General features: G+C 37.8%; 1 long non-coding RNA gene across 1 annotated transcript in view; it reads right to left on the reverse strand.

The window, feature by feature from the left end:
- The window catches only part of LOC125925224 (uncharacterized), a 76,481-nt gene that overhangs the window by 38,263 nt on the left and 17,543 nt on the right, over window positions 1–20,675 (reverse strand). The window contains exon 3 of the long non-coding RNA XR_007458737.1: window positions 14,529–14,596. This is a non-coding gene — a long non-coding RNA (uncharacterized LOC125925224). The remainder of the gene's footprint in view (window positions 1–14,528; window positions 14,597–20,675) is intronic.

A 20,675-nucleotide genomic window follows, 5' to 3' on the forward strand; every position in this document is an offset into this window, starting at 1 on the left:
TGAAAAAAAAAAAAAAAATATATATATACACACAAAAATATATATGTATACGAAAAATATATATATATGAAAATAAATATATATATGAAAGTGATCTGAGAAGCATTGTGCGCAAGAGAAATAAGTTATTACAAGTATTACGATGTCCCAGGTATTATAACAAAGAGCTCTAAATTTTTATCAAGTAGCATAGATTACAGATAGAAAATCTTCTCATATTTATTCTGAAGCGTTTCCCGTAAATAAACAGGAATACGTACTTTCCAAGAGCATTTTTTTATCCGTAAAGGAAGATTTATTACAGCTCTGTAACCTCATGCAAATCTTACCTATAAGCAAAATATCTCCTGGTTGTTTTTTTTTCTTCCACCCAACAGGATTTGTTTCATTTCCTGCAGGGTTAGCTATCACAAGAAAATCAAGGAATGTAAAGGCCATCTTGGATGCTAACATTATGAAAATTATTACACATTAACACTCAATAACAAACTGTTAGGAAAATGTTTTAGGTGTGGCAAATTTTACTAAACACAAAAGAATAGTTTTAGAATTTTAAAATAATAGCAAGCATATTTTCTTATTATAAGAATTTAGTGAATTTTTAAGTACTTTATCCTACAGTCTTCTTGAGTGTGTATTAGTCCCTGTGGCTGCTGTAACAAATTACCACAAACTTGGCAGCCTAAAACAACAAAAATTTGTTGTCTTACTGTTCTAGACACCAGAAATTTGAGAACCATTTTGTCAAGCTGAAATCAAAGTGTCATCAAAGCCATCCTGGCCCCCCATCCACAGGCTCTGAGGGAGAGTCCATTTTTGGTCTGCCAGCATCTGTGTGGCTGTAGGCATTCCTTCACTCCTGGCTCCTTCACTCCAGTGTCTGCCTCCTGGGCACATAGCAGCCTCCTCTTCTGCCTAATATAACTGTCTCTGTCTTATGAGGATACTTGTGATGGCATTGATGTCCCACTCAGATAATCCAGGATAATCTCTTGTCTCAAGATCTTTAATCACATCTGCAAAGACCCTTTTTTCCAGATAAGGTAATATTTACAGATGCTAGGGATTAGAACGTGGATCTTTTTGGGGTGCCATGTTCAGCCTAGCACACAGTTCTCAAACTTCAGCATTTATCAAATCATCTAGGAGGCTTGTTAAAACACATATTGCTGAAACCCACTTCCAGAGTTTCTGTTCAGTAAGTGGGGTATGGGGCCTAAGATTTTGAATTATTAGCAAATTCCCAGGTCATGCTGCTACTGCTGTTGGTGGTCCCAAGCTCACACTCTGAGAACCACTAGCTTAACCAGGTCCCACTTGCTATCTAATGCTTGAAAAATTATCTTCTTCTTTAATTTCCCCACCTCAAGCTGTATGTCATCAACTTTTCATAGGCCTTCTGTACATATTCTAACATCACACATGTTGGCAATAACAGCACAGCTGACACCTGTTTCTCTTAGATACTGCCATGCTTTCTTCTATTAGGGTTCTGCAGTGAGACATATCCAGAGATCAAATTTTTTCTTCCATGGACTCATTTGGTGCTCCCATTGGTTTCAGTGAGAGAAAGCATAGGATTTAACAACACACACTCCTTAGTTCAGCAGTCAAGGGGCTCCATAATATGACTTTAAGTCATGCCTCCCACTAGATTACTTGCAGGTCCCCAAGCACCTTCTGCACACCTCTCCCAAGTGGGAGACTTCCACATGTGGTTTCAGCCAGAGAAAGTATCTGCTCATCACCCATCCAAAGTTCCATCTATGTTTATCAGACCTCTGATCCTCCATGAGGTCCAAACCAACTACCTAGCCTTTTCTGTTCAGATCAACCTGGTCTCTCCCTCTGCACAGAACTTTCTATAGCACTTCCTTTGCTTTTGGTGATAACACTATTCTCTTTTGAATCCATGATTACCTAAGCACGTTTTAATCCCTCCATGTCTTATAAACTTCTTAAGGGCAAAGATTATTTCTTGTTCGTTTTTATTTCTTTTGTGGCACCTAGTACAGTGATAAGTGTTTGTACAATTAGCAACAGAATTTTGTTTGCTGTTTCGCCCTTCCTATCTGCTCTAATCTCTTTGCAGTTAAAAGGTACACAGGTGCAGAAGTTGTGTTTTGCTTTGGTGACCCCACACCACACTTCTTTGGGGGAACTGCTCCTACCTCATCCCAACTGTGTGGTTCTGATACTGATTGCTAATCACAGTACCCCATCACATAACGCAGACTACTCCCTACCTTTCCCACAGACATGATCCCCTTTCTCAGGATTTTTTAACTAAGGTCTAGAGAAATGAGGCTTCTCCTTTCAGGGAGAGAAGCTGGGGGATATGTCAGCCTTGTGAGGAAAGTGGGCTTGAGAGAATGAGATTAGCATACAAAGAGATATAATGGTGTGTAAAGGGAGATGTGAGTCCTTGTGCCATCAAATCCCCAGGCAGGCTCTGTGGTTCCTGCCTCTCTGGCAGTTAGTTATATTATATGAGTGTATATGGTTGCCATTTTGTCTACTCTGGTCCAAGTTAGAGTCTGTCACTTGCAGCCAAGAGTCCCGACTACTCTGAAAGGCAGAAGAACTCATAATCCTTTAGTAATTCGTGCGAGAAAAGCAATACCTCCACTGTCCTGATCAGAGTTTCTAACTCCCTGTGTATATTGCACCACACACTGACCTTGAAGACACTAGGTATAATGGAAAACTATATATAAGTAATTGTTGTGAACCCAAGGCAGTAGAAAAATAAAAACAGAAAAGTCCAACTCTTTCCCTTCAGGAGAAATTTTCACAGGAATCTTGGTGAGGGAGGCCAATATTCTTAGTTTTACGTTGGATAATTTTAAAAGATAAAAGCCAGAGAGGTCACATAGCCTGGTTCTCTCTTTCAAGAAACTTAGATCTAATAGAAGAGGGAGACATTTAAACAAATTAAAAACAAAGTATATGAATACTGGGGTAAGAGTACAGACAATGTGCACCATGGGGCACAAAGGAGTGGGTATTTCAAGCTGGAGGCATAAGAGAGAAAGGACTGACTTTATGGAGGTAGCAATTCTTGTATCCTGTTCCTCAGGGTGAAGACAGCCTTATAACATCAAACTTGTTCTTGCTAAACTTCTGTTCCTTCACGTGAATAGCATTTATCATTCAGTCAACAAGCATTTATAAGATACCTATACAGGTGAGTATATAGGTGAGTTAAGTAAGACAAGGATCCTTTTCTCAAGAAGCTCATTATAGAAAGAGACAGAAAACCTCAACTTTTAAAGTACAACATGGTTTGAAGATAAAATGATAGGGTGCCTAGGATTTTCTTCCCCCAAAATGGATGGGGGACAGGAAGGGGGCGGGGGAAGTGATGAAATAAGGCTCACCATGAGATGATAATTGTTGAAATGAGGTGTGGTGGCTTTGCAATGTGTCAACTTGGCTAGACTGAACTTCATTTCCCAGAATTCTCTTCCCTCTGTGTTTCTGGTTAGGGTGACCCACAGGAACCATTCTTGTGTGGAATACGGGGAAGGGAAGTAAAGCTGCAGTTATTTTTATAGCCATACATATTGTCATTTATCTGCTCGTTCACCAGATAAGCGTGAGACAGTGGATAGGCCTGCATCTGTTCCACCTACTCCCTCCAGTTTCTCCAACTCCAGAGCAAGGTGCATGTATCTAGCTCTGTGATGAAGAGACCCGAGTTCAGTAGGACACCCACACTACCAAGGTCAGAGGCAAGATGAGTTTCAGTCCATCCTCCACCTTCCCAGCTCCATCTTGTTCTTGCTTTCCTCCACTTTACACCCATCTTCCCTTCCTCACTGCCTGCCCTGGGCACTTCAAATTCCAGCCTTACAAACACCATTTAACCAGGTCCCACTATTGCACGATTGCATATGTACAAACATACACACATATATATGTACGCAGGTATCCCCCACTTTTGAAAGTGTGTGTAATGCCACTTTGCTTTGACAAAAGACCTACATTAGTACCTATTTTTTCTAACCAAAAGAAATTCTAAGAGGATTTTTGCTTTTACAAAAAAAAAAAAAAAAAGGCAAAAAGCAAAAATAATGTTCAGGGTTTGTTTTTCAGGGAGCCATTACAGAGGCAGTGTGCACCACAAGCAGCAAGAGTGGCACCGCTAAGCTCCTTCCCTGGGGAACCACACTCAGCATCAAGCTGCCATAGGTTTGAACTGTGTCTGTGAGCATCTGTGATTTCTCTTGATTTTATTTTGTGCATCCTTTGGCAAGATGTGGCTAAGGTATCAGAAAAGCCTAAGAGGGGTTATTTTTTTAGGTCTGGGAACACTCAAAAATTTTTCCACATAAATTCATGGCAACTGCTTTTTTGCTTTATACACCATTTTGGTTTGTGAATGGCTTCATAGGGGAATTGCTGGGGAAACCTGTATTTAGAAACACACACACACACACACACACACACACACACACACACATCCTATTGGTTCTCCTTTACTTATTGAACTCTGATATACTGGGTGATTGGTACATTGTGTTTATTATTTTATTCTCAATTTTTTGGCTATGTTTGAAAATTTCCCCATTAGTATTTTACATCTCTATGGAAGAATTGAGTGATAGGATGTGTACCAGATGCAGTAGAGGTATGTGAGCACAGCCATCTCAGGCATGGAGGAAGGAGCACAAGGGTCCTTCTCACTGGCCAATCTCCTTGTTTGCTGCTTGCCTCATCAGTCCCTCCTTATGTTCTTTCCTGGCTAAATGCAAATCAGCTTAATCTCCCTAACCCTTCTCTCTAAGAATCCACCCCCAAATTTCAACCAGCCTGCCTGTAGCATAATTCTTAATTCTCCATAAATATCTCTGTCCTCTTACTGGATTTCCAAACCCTCACTTCTAACTCCAAAGCTAATCCTTCTGACTTCCAGTTTCTCTTGGTCATTCATCCTGGTCCCTAAACACAAAAACCAGAGCTGTCTTAGACACCACCTCTCTTCCATACAGTCTTTGGTCATATCCTGCCAATTTATTTCCACGGATCATATGTTCTAGGTATCACAATAGTCTCTCTTCTCTTCATTATCTTACCCTTTCTCATCATTCCTTTATTCATTCCACAGCGGTTTTCTAAGGACCTATTATGTAGAAAATCTTGAGATAGATTGAGGGAGGAAATATATCCTTATCCTGTATCATTGCTTTAAAATTTACAGTGTGTTTCATTACTTATAGAATAAAACTCAAGCTCTTGGACTTCAAGGTCATCTAAAATCTGCCTCTGTCTGTGGGAGATGTGACTTCTCCTGGGGCGAAAAAACTGCCCAAGAGTCTTTGGGGAAACACTGTTTCCAGAACAAGAGCCTCCTTGGAGATCAGGCTGGGAGAATGTTTGTCTTCCTGCACCATTCTGAGTCTGGCTGAGAGTTAAGAGAACACAGCTTTTAATTTCTATGTTAAAAAACAAAACAAACAAAAAAACAAAACAAAAAAACAAAAAAAAAACCACACAACTGTAATTATACACATGATATGTATTCTCTTTTCCTAATTTCAAAAATACAAAGAAGCAAAAAGAATAAAACAACAGTGACCGACACCACCACCACCCAGAAATAACCACTTTTTGTGTTTTGGTGAGCCTTCTTCAAGAATATTTATAGCTTTCATTTATAATACTTTATAAAAATTTATAGCTTTAATTTGGATAACACTGTACATACTATTTTCTAATCCATATATTTCATTTAACAATTTGTTGGAGCACATTTCTATGTCAATAAATATATTTCTCATCTATCATTTTTAAAGGTGGCATGCTATTCTATTATATGGACATAACAATCTACATACACGCTTTCCTTTGGGGGGGCATTTAGGTTATTCTGATTTTTTTTCTACAACAAAAAGCTTTGCAATAAATATCCTTATAGATGAATCTTTTTCTGCATCCTCAATGTTGTCCTTAAGATAAGCTTCTAAAAGTAGAATTTCTGGATCAAAGGGAATATGTATTTTAAGGGTTTTTATATAAGACCATGTCTTTTTCTGAGGATCATTTAAAACACGTACATAGTATTCCAGCAACATGCCAATGATATAAGGAGTCTGAAAGTGGCAGAACTATACCTAAGATGCCCTTAATCACTCACTCTCTAAGGATATTAGAAGTTAGGCTAATTAATTCTTTTGTACACTATATATTACCCTAATAGATTGAAAGACAAGAGTTTAATTTATGTGTAGGTAATATACTCTTAAAGAATTTTACTCACCATTTCATAATATTACTTAATTTTGCTTAGAGTTTGTTAAATAGACATTTGGGTTGCTATTGTTTTTTTTTTTTTTTTTAAGTAGACATCTTCGGTTTTAGCATAATGAGATAGTAATAAGTTTATGATGAGATGTATGGCAGAAAGCTTTCACTCTACCCTTTTATAACAATAGAACTTACCTACCCAACTAAGACCTCTTTTACTCACCTCTCTTGCAGCTAAGTATGGCCATGTGATTAAGCTCTGGCTAATGATATATGTGCCCTCCCTCTGCCCTTCTTTGCTTCCCACTGGTTGGAATGCAGATATGTGGCAAGGTACGAGGGCAGCCATATCAGACCACAAGATAGAAGTATTATGTTGATGATGACGGAGTAACTAGTCCCTTGCACCGTGAAACTGCCAACTCAGCCCTCGTCTACTTAAGCTTGACTATTTTGGGAGAAAGAAACAAATTTCTATCTTGTTTGAGACCATTATTTTGACCTTTGATTTAGCTGCTGACCTCGTGTCCTGACACAGACAGTAGATTTAGGGACCTTGACTATTTTCATTGGCTACTACCAAAAGAGTCCAACTGACAGATTCAAATTGTAATGATGACTTTTTTAAGTTAAGGGACAAGGAATATTGTTAATAATCAGTAAGCAAAAGCCAAAATATTTGCCAGAGAAATATTTGTAAACTCACCATCTAATGAGCTTTTCCTTTGAATCAAAAACCCAGTTACATAAAGTAATTATTTGGCTTATTGCCTTTTTTGTTTTGCTTCTACATTGTATAAAAAGTTAGACTCAATAAGCATGGTTTAATTTTACTCTTAATTTAATTCTTGTTTAATATCTGTGATTCTATAGATTTCTTCAGTGTGCTTGATGTTCAGCGACAGTATAAAGATAAATGAGGCTTCAAATCATAAAAATTAACTTGACTTAAATTGCATATGAAAATATGCAAACATTACTGTTTTATAAATTCTAACTGTACTTATGTATTACCCCTCTAAAATGATCTAGATACCACTAACTAAATGATAATTTTATAGTACCCAATAAATATGTGGAGTTGATTATTTTTATATCACTTTAGAGGTAAGGAACATCAGAAGACAGAAGCAATTAGGTCATAGATGAATTGATTTGTAGTCCCTGGAGACTTACTATAAGTAACTCTTACATAACATTTTCCACTATATATACATATATGTCTATGCCCATGAATACATCTCCAGCTTTCATTTCTTTCTTCCTAATAGCACCCAGATTTCCTTTTGGGGAAGAGAAGTCTCCTGAGTAGTGTTCAGTCCTACTGAGGACTGAGGAGAAGTTGCATACCTCCATGGAAGCTGAAAAGACCAGATCACCCCAGCCAAGGAGCAGGCATATGAGGAATTAGCCATCAGGTGCTCTCCCCTGGGCTTTTGAAACATAAGAAAGACAGAAGGAAACAGCAATGACCACAAGAAGTACTCCAAAGTGCCTAAAGTACCAGCCCACTTTCAAGCTTTATTCCCCAATATCCTATCAATCCTGAGTACACCATCAGCAGCACAAAATTCTTTTGTTTCAATAAATATTCTTTGGCTTAAGAGAGAGTATTTGTTAGCAGCAGACAAGGGACTCTCACCACCATGTAATCTCTTATCACATATGATATAACCTCTCTTTTCTTGGTGAATAATCTTTGCTAAAAGCCTAAATGAATGAAGAAAATACATTCAAAATTATACTGGAAGTTTTATAGGGTATAAACATATTTTTTGTTGTTGGCTACATCTCCAGAATTCAGTATATATATTTTTTGGTTTTCTTCCTTTTTGTTTTAAGCTGTAAATATTTTCTGCCTGAATTGTTAAACATATACTTCAAAATATAGGTAAATTTTTATCCTTGAATTATTCCTTTTTTTATACACTAAGTTAATCTTGTGAATCAATCTGTATTCTTTAAAAATGATTAGCAGGGGCGCCTGGGTGGCTCAGTCAGTTGGGTGTCCGACTTCAGCTCAGGTCATGATCTCATGATTCATGAGTTCGAGCCCCGCGTTGGGCTCTGTGCTGACAGCTTGGAACCTGGAGCCTGTTTCGGATTCTGTGTCTCCCTCTCTCTCTCTGCCCCTCCCCTGTTCACACTCTGTCTCTGTCTCAAGAATAAATAAACATTAAAAAAATTTTTTTTGATGATTAGTAAATATAATGATACAGCTTCTGTCTCAAAATTTATATGTTCCACACAAGGAATCATAAACTAAGTTGGGAGATAACTTAATTGTTAGAACCAGTAAGTCAGCAGGGCACCTGGGTGGCTCAGTTGGTTGAGCATCCAACTCTTGATTTCGGCTCAGATGGTGATCCTGATCTTCTGGGATCAAGCCCCATGATGGGCTCTGCGCTGAGCATGAAGCCTGGTTGGGGGATTATCTCTCTCTCTCTCTCTCCCTCTGCCTCTCTTCCCAACTCACTCTCTCTCTAAAATAAAAATTAAAAAAAATTATCGAAAAAAAAAAAAACAGTAACAGTGCTCCTAATGGACAGAATTATTTGCCTCTTATTTGCATGGCTTTGCATTTTACACATCAGCCAAGCAGGAACCACTGGTTGCTAAGCAACAGCTTTCCTCTTGATGACCAGAAATAGAATACATAGAAGGGCAATTTCTAAAATACAATATCCATATATATAAAGTTAAAGAGAAACTCAGCCCCATAGTTTGGCTGTTCACCCAGAATGCTTGTCATGAATATTGAATTCATAATGACTGTGTGTGAATTCTGAATACATTTGATCATGAATTCTTCAGTAACTCTATCATCTTGTATTTTCTTCCAGTATCTCTCTTACTACTGAAAAACCATAAAGTAATACAGAAACCAGGTTTTGAAGTAAATTTCCATAGAAAAATTGTTTGTAAACTATACATTTAGGTATTGTTGAACCAAGTCATTGCAAACATAGCATTAACACTCCTGTTGCAATGCTGTGTTCTTGTTTAAAATTACATATTTAATGCTCTAACAGGATATATTCTAACCAATTTATAGTGATTACCAGAGGGAAATGACCATTTGCTTTTTCCTATATGTATTCTTTACAATGAAAATAATAATTGCTAGTAGTTGCTGGGTGTTTATGAGGTGCTGGGCACTCATTCTATGTATTGTCATATTGGTATTCCCCTTTTGGCAGATAGCTCAAAAGAAGTTGTGTAACTTTCTCTAGGTCATGTACGTAGAAAGCAATAGAGATCCAGGATTCTTTTCTTTTCTTTTCTTTCTTTCTTTCTTTCCTTCTTTCTTTCTAGCTTTGAGAAAGATATAGAAAGCAAGCAAGGAAGGGACAGACACAGAGGAAGACAGAATCCCAAGCAGAATTTGCACTGCCAGCACAGAGCCTGATGTGGGGCTCAAACTCACAAACCACAAGATCATGACCTGAGCTGAAGTCAAGAGTCAGACGCTTAACTGACTGAGCCACCCAAGTGCCCCTAGAGAGCCAGGATTCTAATCAGAGAGACTCTAGATCTTTACCACTTCACTCTTCTTTCTATAAGGCGATTCATGTAATACCCCTTTTTTTAAAGTTTATTTATTTTTGAGAGAGAGAGAGAATCCCAACCAGGCTCTATGCTGTCAGCGTAGAGTCTGATGTGGGGCTCAATCTCAGGAACTGTGAGATCATGGCCTGAGCTGAAATTGACAGTTGGATGCTTAACTGACTGAGCCACCCAGATGCCCCTAGTTTATTTATTTATTTTTGAGAGAGGAGCAGAGGCAGAAAGAGAGAGGGAGAGAGAGAATCCCAAGCGGGCTCTGCATGGTCAGTGCAGAGCCTGACATGGGACTTGATCCCATGAACCATGAGATCATGACCTGAGCCTAAATCAAGAGTTGGATGCTCAACCGACTGAGCCACCCAGGCGCCCTACCTACCCATCTCAGGCCACACAGAATTATATCTGGGTGTTCAATTCATTAGCAGCTTTTAACCTATGAATCAATTTTACATCAGTAGGATTTAAGAGCATAACAAATCTAACAAGTGTATGAGGATCAACATGTGGGCTGATTTTAGTCAACAGAGAACTGAAATTATGCCAATTCAACAGAACCTGGGGCCTCATGCAGTGTTTACTCAAAGTAGATCATGCAGTTACAGAACTTTCTAAGGAATTGCTTTAAATAAATACTATTTCTGGGAAATGGTTTCCTTCTCAAATGTATATTTCGTAACTCTTAAAAAAATTGACTCAGTAGACTAAAAAAAGTGAAAATAAAAAACAAATTATTTTCATTTAGAATACTTGATAATAGATATCTGTTCAAGATGCACAAATAGCATTTGACAAAGTACAACATCCATTCATGATAAAAACCCTCAATGAAGTAGGTTTAGAGGGAATATATCTCAACATTATAAAGGCCATATATGAAAACCCACAGCTAACATTATATTCAATGGTGAAAAACTGAGAGCTTTTCCCCTAAGATCAAAAACAAGGAAGTCCACTTTCACCACTTTCATTCAACATAATACTGGAAGTCCTACCACAGCAATCAGTAAACAAAAAGAAATAATAGGCATCCAAATTGGTAAGGAAGAAGTAAAACTCACTATTTTCAGGTGACATGACACTATATATAGAAAACCCTAAAGACTCCACCAAAAAACTACTAGAACTGATAAATGAATTCAGTAACGTCCCAGGATACAAAATCAATATACAGAAGCCCATTGCATTTCTATAAGCTAATAAAGGAGTAGCAGAAAGAGAATTAAGAGAATAATCCCATTTATGGTTTCAATAAAAATAATAAAATACGTAGGACTAAACTTAACCAAGGAGGTTAAAGATCTGTACTCTGAAAACTATAAAACATTGATTAAAGAAATTGAAAAAGACACAAAGAAATAGAAAGACATTCCATGCTCATGGATTGGAAGAACAAATATCACTATAATGTCCATACTATCCAGAGCAAATCTACAGATTTAATATAATCCCTATCAAAATACCAACAGCATTTTTCACAGAACTAGAACAAATAATCCTAAAATTTGTATGGACCCACAGAAGACCCCAAATGCCCAAAGCAATCTTGAAAAAGAAGAACAAAACTTGAGGTATCACTATCCCAGATTTCAAGATATACTACAAAGCTGTAGTAATCAAAACAGTATGGTACTTGCACAGTGATAGAAACATAGATCAATAGAACGGAACAGAGCCTAGAAATGAACCCATGATTATATGGTCAATCTTCAACAAAGGAGGAATAAATATGTAATGAGAAAAAGATAGTCTGTTCAACAAATGATGTTCAGAAAACTGGAAAGCTGACTGCAAAAGAATGAAACTGGACCACTTTCTTACACCATACACAAAAAGAAACCCAGAATGCATTAAGAACCTAAATGTGAGACCTGAAACCATAAAAATCCTAGAAAAGGGCACAGGCAGTAAATTCTCTGACATCGGCCACAGCAACATTTTTCTAGATCTGTCTCTTGAGGCAAGGAAAACAAAAGCAAAAATAAACTATTGGGACTACATCAAGATAAAAAAGCTTCTGCACAGCAAAGGAAACAACCAACAAAACAAAAAGACAATCTACTGAATGGGAGAAGATATTTGCTAAGGACGTATTCAGTAATGGGTTAGTATCCAAAATAAAGAAACAACTTGGGGCGCCTGGGTGGCTCAGTTGGTTAAGCGTCTGACCTCAGCCCAGGTCGTGATCTCACAGTCAGTGAGTTTGAGCCCCGTGTTGGGCTCTGTGCTGGCAGCTCGGAGACTGGAGCCTGCTTTGGATTCTGTGTCTCCCTGTCTCTCTGCCCCTCCCCCGATGCTCTGTCTCTCTGTCTCTCAGAAATAAACATTAAAAAATTTAAACAACACAAAAAAACAAAATAAAGATATAACTTATACAATTCAACATAAAAAAAAACCAAATAATCCTATTTAAAAATGGGTAGAAGATATGAATAGACATTTCTCCAAAGAATACATCCATATGGCCAACAGACACATGAAAAGATGCTCAACATCACTCAGGGAAATGCAAATCAAAACTACAATGAAGTATCACCTCATATCCGTCAGAATGGTTAAAATAAAAAATACAAGGAACAACAAGTGTTGGTGAGGATGTGGAGAAGAAGAAACACTTGTGTACCGTTGGTGGGAATGTAAACTGGTGCAGCCACTGTGGAAAACAGTATGGAAGGTCCTTCAAAAAATTAAAAATATAAATACAATATGATCCAATAATTCCATTACAGGGTATTTACCCAAAGCATACAAAACACTAATTCAAAAGGATATATGCACCCCTGTGTTTACTGCAGCGTTATTCACAATAGCCAAATTATGGAAGTAGCCCAAGTGTCTATCCATAGATGAATGGATAAAGAAGATTTATCTCATTACATACATATTATATATAATGAGATATATATATAATATGTATAATGAGATATTACTCAGCCATAAAAAAGAATGAAATCTTACCATTTGCAACAACATAGATGGACCTAGAGAATATAATGGTAAGTGAAATAAGTCAGTCAGAGAAAGAAAAATACCATATGATTTCACTTGTATATGGAATTTAAAAAGCAAAACAAATTAACAAATTTAAAAAAAAAGAGAAAAACCAAAAAACAGACCCTTAACTACAGAGAACAAACTGATGGTTACCAGAGGGGAGGTAGGTGGCGGGATGGGTGAAATAAGTGATGGGGATTTAAGAGTACACATAATCACGCTGAGCACTGAGTAATGTATAGAATTGTTGAATCACTATATTTTAACACCTGAAACTAATATAACTATATATTAACTATACTGGAATTAAAATTTAAAGAAATACAAAAAAAAAATAGATAAATCAAATACTAGTGGCTTGGAAAATAAGTAAATATCTTTCAAAGTAATTTTACTTTCTCTTTGTTCGGTAATTTGAATTTCTAAAATAGTATTGGTGTATAAGCTTCTCTTCTCCTTCCTCGCTTTTGAGCTCAATGCAGCAAAGGTGAGTATTTACCAGCAATCAGCAGAAATTATTTTCTCCTTCAATTATTCCCCCGATAAGAATGTAAATAAAGTATTCAAAGTAAAGAAAAATATAAAACAGACCAGGAAAGAACCACTGTAAATTTTGCTGACTAAAATCGATTTAGGAAAGAAAACCCTGAATGCATTGTTTGGGATTAGAACTTCTTTTGAAGGCTTTTTCTCATCCATTTATTCATTCTTTCATTCATTGATTCAGCGTAAAGACGCTACACTGAATGCTAAGGACACAGAAATGGAATGCCCAATCTAATGTTAACCTGTAAGGAGAGGACGCAGATGCATAAAGCTGAAATCATAGTTTAACATCCAAGTCCTATAATGGAGGTAGGAAGAGGACTACGGGAGTCCATGGAGTTGACCACCCAAGAAACTGGGAGTCCAGAAGGCTTCCATAGAAGGGTATATGGGAGCTGGGTCTTGAAGCATGAGCAAGAATTTACCAGGAAGAAAAGGAGCCAGATTTCCAGAGTTAAGAGTTAACAAGTGTGCAAAGTCCCAGCAAGACAAAAAGCCGCGGTGTAATAAAGACAGTGAGAACTCCCAAGCTGCAGATTAGGCCAGGGAGATAAGATGGGCCAGGTAGTTACGGATTTTATTTCTAGTAGAAAATTTGGACTTTATCCTGAGGGCAATCAGGAGCTGATAGAGCTGCTAGAAGACAAGGAAGCATGTTTCAAATATGAATGTTATAAGCCATGGCAATATAAAAATAAAAACACAACTAAGGAAAAGAGTAAAATGGTGGGTACCTATGCTAATTTCCTCAACTTTCATAGCTGGAGTCAATAGGTGCATCTAAAAATCAGTCAGAAAATAGAGGCCGTCTACATTGTTCACTCAATGAAGGCAACCACTAAACTGAATATATTGTTAGAGGTAACAACTATCAGGAGTCAAAGACAATAATTTAGGTAGAAATTTCTATGAGAATTCTTCCCATTCTTTACAGCATGGAGTCAGTACATATCGCCCAGAATTGATAAATCAAGAATAGAAATTAGCAGCAGAGCTTAAAATAGTTGCCTCTGCAGGAGGCTTGGTTAGAAAATACTATTGTCGGTTTTGATACCCGGAGTTCCCAGTATTTGACACAAAAGACATAAGGAACATAGACCCTCTTTCTTTCTCTTTCATCATTTTCTCCATCAGGGTATTTATTATTGCATTACCTTTGTGATACAACCTCTTACCTCCTCTCTTAGGAGAAAGTCTCCAAAGGAAGGTTTCTTGCCTTTCTAGGTTCAGTCAGCCTTCACTCCTGTAATGAGAAAAACAGCCCTTAGCCCATGCAGTACTGATAAAATGCAGACTTCTAAAACCTTCAATGAGCTTAAAATAATCCCCTGATATTGCTCCTCTCGATACAGAAAACCTGGGGAACAAGAAATGTAAAGCCTTTCGTCATAAGTTAATTGAGAAAAGACTGTTAGTCATACCATAGGTGCTAAATTAACTAATTTTTTTCTATTTCTTCACTGTTTTCCATGCATATTAGGGAAGGTTCAAACCTTATTAAAACCATCTTAATTACTTAAATGGAAAAATGTCACAAAGGTTTTAATACTCCCTTGGAAATAACATCTTTGTGACAAAATTCAAGCTTACTTTTTAAAAACCACATTTGAAAAACTCAACAACCTGCCAGAAGATTATGCTAAAAAGAAGCCAGTATCCCTAAAAAAGAAATGTCCATGTCACCATTCTTCAGACAAAAAGAATGGCATCCATTATACTATACACAAAAACAATTAAAAAAATTTTTAATGTTTATTTATTTTTGAGAGAGAGAGAAAGAGAATGAGTGGGGGAGGAGCAGAGAGAGAGAAAGAATTGGAAGCAGGCTCCAGGCTCTGAGCTGTCAGCACAGACCCTGATGCAGGGCTGGAACCCACAAACCATGAGATCATGACCTGTGTTGAAGTCAGAAGCTTAACCAACTAAACCACTCAGACACCTGGGCAAAAACAATTTTTTAAATATTTCTCACAGTAGGGTCATCTACACAAACATTAAGGCATAAATAATAAGATTTTCCTCTTCTTATGCAAAAATTATATATATTTATGAGGTCATACTCTATCATACTCAAAAATGCAGGGCTGACTCTGCAAGACCTGGGTTAGAAACTCAGCTCTGACACTAACTGGCTGACCGTGGACAAAACATTTGATCTAAGTCTTGGTTTCTTAATAGTACTTACTACAAGGGATGTGATACTGACTACTCAAAAGAATGGATGTAAAATGCTTAGGTGTTAAAAAGCACCTTTTAATTGTCATCATCATTATCATCATATCCCAGGCTGGCAGTTTCTGTTTTTTTTTTTAAAATATTTACTTATATTTTTATTTTTCAGAGAGAGCATGAGTGAGGAGGGGCAGAGAGAGCGAGACAGAGGATCCAAAGCAGGCTCTGCACTGACAGCAGCGAGCCCGATGTGGAGCTCAAACCCACGAACCGAGAGATCATGACCTGAGCTGAAGTTGGGCGCTCAACCAACTGAGCCACCCAGGTGCCCCATGGCAGTTAAATTTTAATAAGTGAAAAGTCAGACTTTTGTTTAGTTAGATGATACGGATCCAGCTAGGGATACCCAAACAGTGTCCTAGAAAAAAATACCTAGAACTCACAAGGCAGATTATGACATCAGCCAGCCTTTCAATGGCAGCACGATCTTCATTTGGGCCACCTCCTGCTGGAGGTGAATCTCTTCTGAAAAAATGCCTTTTCATTGAGAAGCTACTTTCTCACAAGCAAGAAATGATTTGGTTATCGTCTACTGGAGAAAAGTGGTTATGTGATCAAGGCTAACTCCTACAAAACACTTTATTAATCCAACTGCTGAATGCCAACAGGATTTTCTTCTGACAGTTTTATCCAAACATGATAACAGGGCCAAGGTCAGGCAGTCTTCTCTGGGCAGGCAATAGAGGTGGTGAGTCAGAGGAGGTATTGAGAATATGCACACAGACAGGGAAGATATGTAGCCTGCAAAGTCAAAAATATTGCTGTCTGTCCCTTTATGGAAAACATTTGCTGACTCCTACTACAGAGTCTGAACACCAACCTTTGAGAGCTTCTGCCTTAAGGATTTCAAACTCTAGAGGCAATCAAATCAAAACCTTGTTTGTTTGTTTGTTTGTTTGTTTGTTTCATAACTAATGATGGGACTACATTCTTATAGTCATGGTTCTGGGATATTGAATGGAACAGGACATTTTTCTTCCTGCGTCTATTTACTTGAATTATTATAGATGAATTCATTCAATATTAGACAATTGGGTTACTGAATTGCCATTCAATCAGAATCATGTATCATTTGTTCTATCACTAGCATTGAAACTGAGAAAGGAACAGGAACTTTCTTGAGGCCAACAGCCCTCTGGTCATGCAGCACACAGTGTTACCACCCAGCAACAATAAATAATACCCTGAAGCCAAAAGAACAACTCAAAAGCTCTGAAAACCCAGTTTTTTACACTCTTTTGGCATCAAAGTTCATTTCCGTGGAAAAACTAGAATGGAATGGATATAGGCTATTTGTTGTCTTTACCTTACCAAGTGTCACTAGTCCTACAATTGACCCTCAACCAACACGAGGGGTTAAGATGCCAATCCCTACACAGTGGAAAATCTGTGTATAACTTTTGACTCCCCCCAAATCTAACTACTAACAGTTCTGTTGACCAGAAGCCTTACTGATAACATAAATAGTCTATTAACACATTATCTTGTATGTCATATGTATTATATGTATTTTTACAATAAATCAAACTGAAGAAAATATAATTAAGAAAATCATAAGGTAGGGGTGCCTGGGTGGCTCAGTGGGTTAAGCACCGGACTTCAGCTCAGGTCATGATGTCACAGTTCATGGGTTCAAACCCCACATCAGGCTCTATGCTGACAGCTCAGAGCCTGGAGCCTGCTTCACATTCTGTCTCCCTCTCTCTCTGACCCTTCCCCACTCATGCTCTTTCTCTCCCAAAAACAAATAAATATTAAAAACAACTTTTTTAATAAAAAAGAAAATCATAAGGTAGAGAAAATAGATTTACAATAATGTATATATCCAAAAAAATCCACATTTAAGTGGACTCATGCAGTTTACACCCGTGTTGTCCAAAGGCCAACTCTACTTTTCTCTGCAGAAGTATTGACATGGTTAATTATGGGGCACTGCCCCAGAGTCTGCTGTGTATGTAATGAATGAGCACATCCACCTTCTGAGACCTGGGGTGGGGGAGAACATGAGTCCTGAATCCAGCTGGTCCTAAAGGTTTTCAGCGAGGAACTGTGGACCTATGTTCTATTTGATTATGATTACAGCAAAGGGGGACTGTGTACATGCCACTACTTTGAAGTCAGCAAACCTCTTTCTCTACCGTGTTCTCCTATAAAATGCTCCTCAAATTTTTTGGTGTTTGCAAACAGTATAAGGCTAATGTTCCTTCCAGCAAAAAAAAGTGAATACATTGTACTAATAGTTTTCTCTTCTAAGGATTGTGTACAGAGCTGTAATGTCCGGTTATAAACACTATGAATACAAATGTAACTATTCTTAAAGTGGCACACACTATTCTCTCTCTATTGTTATCACTCTCAATGTAAATGAATTTAATTCAGGAAATCATTTTTTGAGACTCTAATATGTGCCAGGCAATAAGCTGGGTACAACTGGTGAACAGAACAGGTATATCCTCCTGTAAGAAAACAATGATTTGAAAGTGGATACACAACAACAACAACCAATGGATACACAGGAGTTACCTATTGACTCACTCATTTATTCAACAAATAAATTTACTGAGCACCTACATAAACTAAATACTATTCTAGGTGCTGGGATTTTAGCAATGAAAAAAAAAATCCCTATCATCTTACAGTTTACATACTAGCAGAGAGAGACATATAATAAATAAAATAAATTAATACAAAATAAAGAAGAAAATCGAGTGCCAGAATAGGGGATGCAATTTTAAATATAGTGACTGTAGAAGGCCTCACTGACAATGTATCATTTGAGAAAACTGGTAGAAATGAGAGAGTGTCCAGTAAATATTGTAGGGTGTGTTGTGTTCCAAGTAGAAGTAACAGCAAATGCAAAGGTCCTGAGGTAGGAGGATACCTGGCCAACCTGGAATAATGATCATGATGCCAGAATGGCTGGAGCAGAGTCAATAAGGAGAAAGCATAGTAGGAGATAAGGTCAAAGAGGTGGGAGGAAAGATCATGTTGGTTTGTGTAGGCCACTGGAAGGACTTTGGATTTTAGTCTGAATGAAATGAAGAGCCTCTGAAGGATTTTGAGCAATTGAGGGACTGACCAATACTCATAAAGGTTGGTTCTGCTATGAAAGTATTAAATATGGAAGACCATCTAGGAAAGGGATTCACCCAGGCTAAAAGGTCAGTGAAAGCCTCCTAAAGAAATGGCATTTGAGCCTGCAGAACTCATTTATTGTGGGCATTAGCACTAGGTAAAAGGGAGGAGTGCTCTTCAGACAAGAGGACCAGCTGATGAGAGAAAAGAGGCTTTTAATGCCACAGTGAGCATATCTTCTACTTTCTCTTAAGGCTAATGCATGGAAAATTATTGAAAGATTTTAAGCAGGGGAGTGACACAATCTGTTCAATGTTTTATAATGACTGTCAGATCGTTATGTATAAAATAGAATCAGTAGTGGTTTTTTAAAGCCACAGGTCATGATTCATCAATTAAGGGGGTCACCAGATTGCAATTTTTTTTAAAATGAAATAGAATAGAAAAAATCAGGTTTTATGAATGCCCCTCAGGTTTTAAGGGTAAGTATAGTTACAAGGAACTTTTGATTCTGTACCTTCATATACCCGTGTGTGTGTGTGTGTGTGTGTGTGTGCATGTGTGTGTGTGTGTGTATGTGAGATTGTCCAAACTTTGAAAGTCACTTGATTAAAAGGAAAGACATAAAAAAAAAGAGAGAGAGAAAGCAGTAGAGGGAATATGCTATAATCTTTTTAAAGGTATCGCTGATTGCTGAGACTAGAGTAGAGAGAGAAACAAAGAGGCCTGTGAGAGGGCTTGCGGACCCACCTAATGGTTTTAAGGGCAAATGAATGGTCCAGAGCAGTTCAGCAACTGGATGGATGGCTGAAATTGAGATTATGGGCAGGGAAGATAATGAGTTTAGATTTCAACATGCTACCTGCAAGCCATCACAATGGAGATACTCAGTTTGGTGCACATGATAAGGCTGGACACAGATTTGGAAGTGGTAGGCACTGATAGATTAAAAAAAAACTGTAATAGATTTCATGATAAGTCAGTCCATCATATGTTAAGTGATCCCATGTAATATTTGGGGGCAAAATTGACTAAACCTTTTGAGACAAACTTATACCAAAAAATATATATATATTTTGCTTACCTGGAATTCACATTTAACAGGGCTTTCTGTATTTTACCTGGTGATTCTAATCAGTATTCAAGTCCCCTGAGAACAGAAGCAGATACACCAGTTAGGACACAATGACAACAACCCAGGCAAGAGGTAAGGAAGCCCTCCGAGTTAGTGTTTTACAAAGGATTCTTTGCTTCACTAGTATAAATGCAAATTTGAAATGTGAAATCTGAATCATTCACCTGTGAATTAATTACAAGCACAGTGATGTCCTGCCGAGGTCCTCCTCCCTTGGGGTCAGGATACGTGCCTGTGTGGCTCAGATTCATGATGGGCCTCCCTGTCTGTAATGGCTCAACGAGGGGCTACAGTATCTCACAGAGTACCCCCACACACACACACCACCAAGAGGGAGCTAAGAGCTAACACCTAGCTGGGCTGCCCTACAGGGACTTACCGTTAGGAATAAACAATTGGGAGGAAAGTTCTATCTGCATTTTCACTCTCACAGAACTTGTTCATAGTGTTGAACTTGCCATGAAAAACAAAAACTGAGAGGCTCTATCATTGATACAGTTTTCCTTCAGGAAACATTTTTTTTTTAACTACACATGTTTTCAATATATTGAAATGATTGGTATGATCTGGCTTTTTAAAAAGCCAGTGAAAAATGACATAAAAATAAATCCAACATATTGAAACTGTCTCAGAAGACATCATATTTTCTTCTTTCAGAGTAGCTGTGCTCCTGCTGCCCTGAAGTTTCACACAATATAAGCTGAATTCCTTGGCCTTGATCTATCAGCAAACATTGAAGACCTCATTGTCCTTGAGCTCTGGCTCCAGAGGGCTCCACGGAAGGGAAGGAGCAAGTAATTATATATACACATATATGTTCTGAAAGTAAATTAGCAGATCCCACGCTGACAGCTGCTTGTTTCCTGCAGGCCTGAGTTCC

Source organism: Panthera uncia, chromosome F1, assembly GCF_023721935.1.
Source record: "Panthera uncia isolate 11264 chromosome F1, Puncia_PCG_1.0, whole genome shotgun sequence".
Taxonomy (NCBI): domain Eukaryota; kingdom Metazoa; phylum Chordata; class Mammalia; order Carnivora; family Felidae; genus Panthera; species Panthera uncia.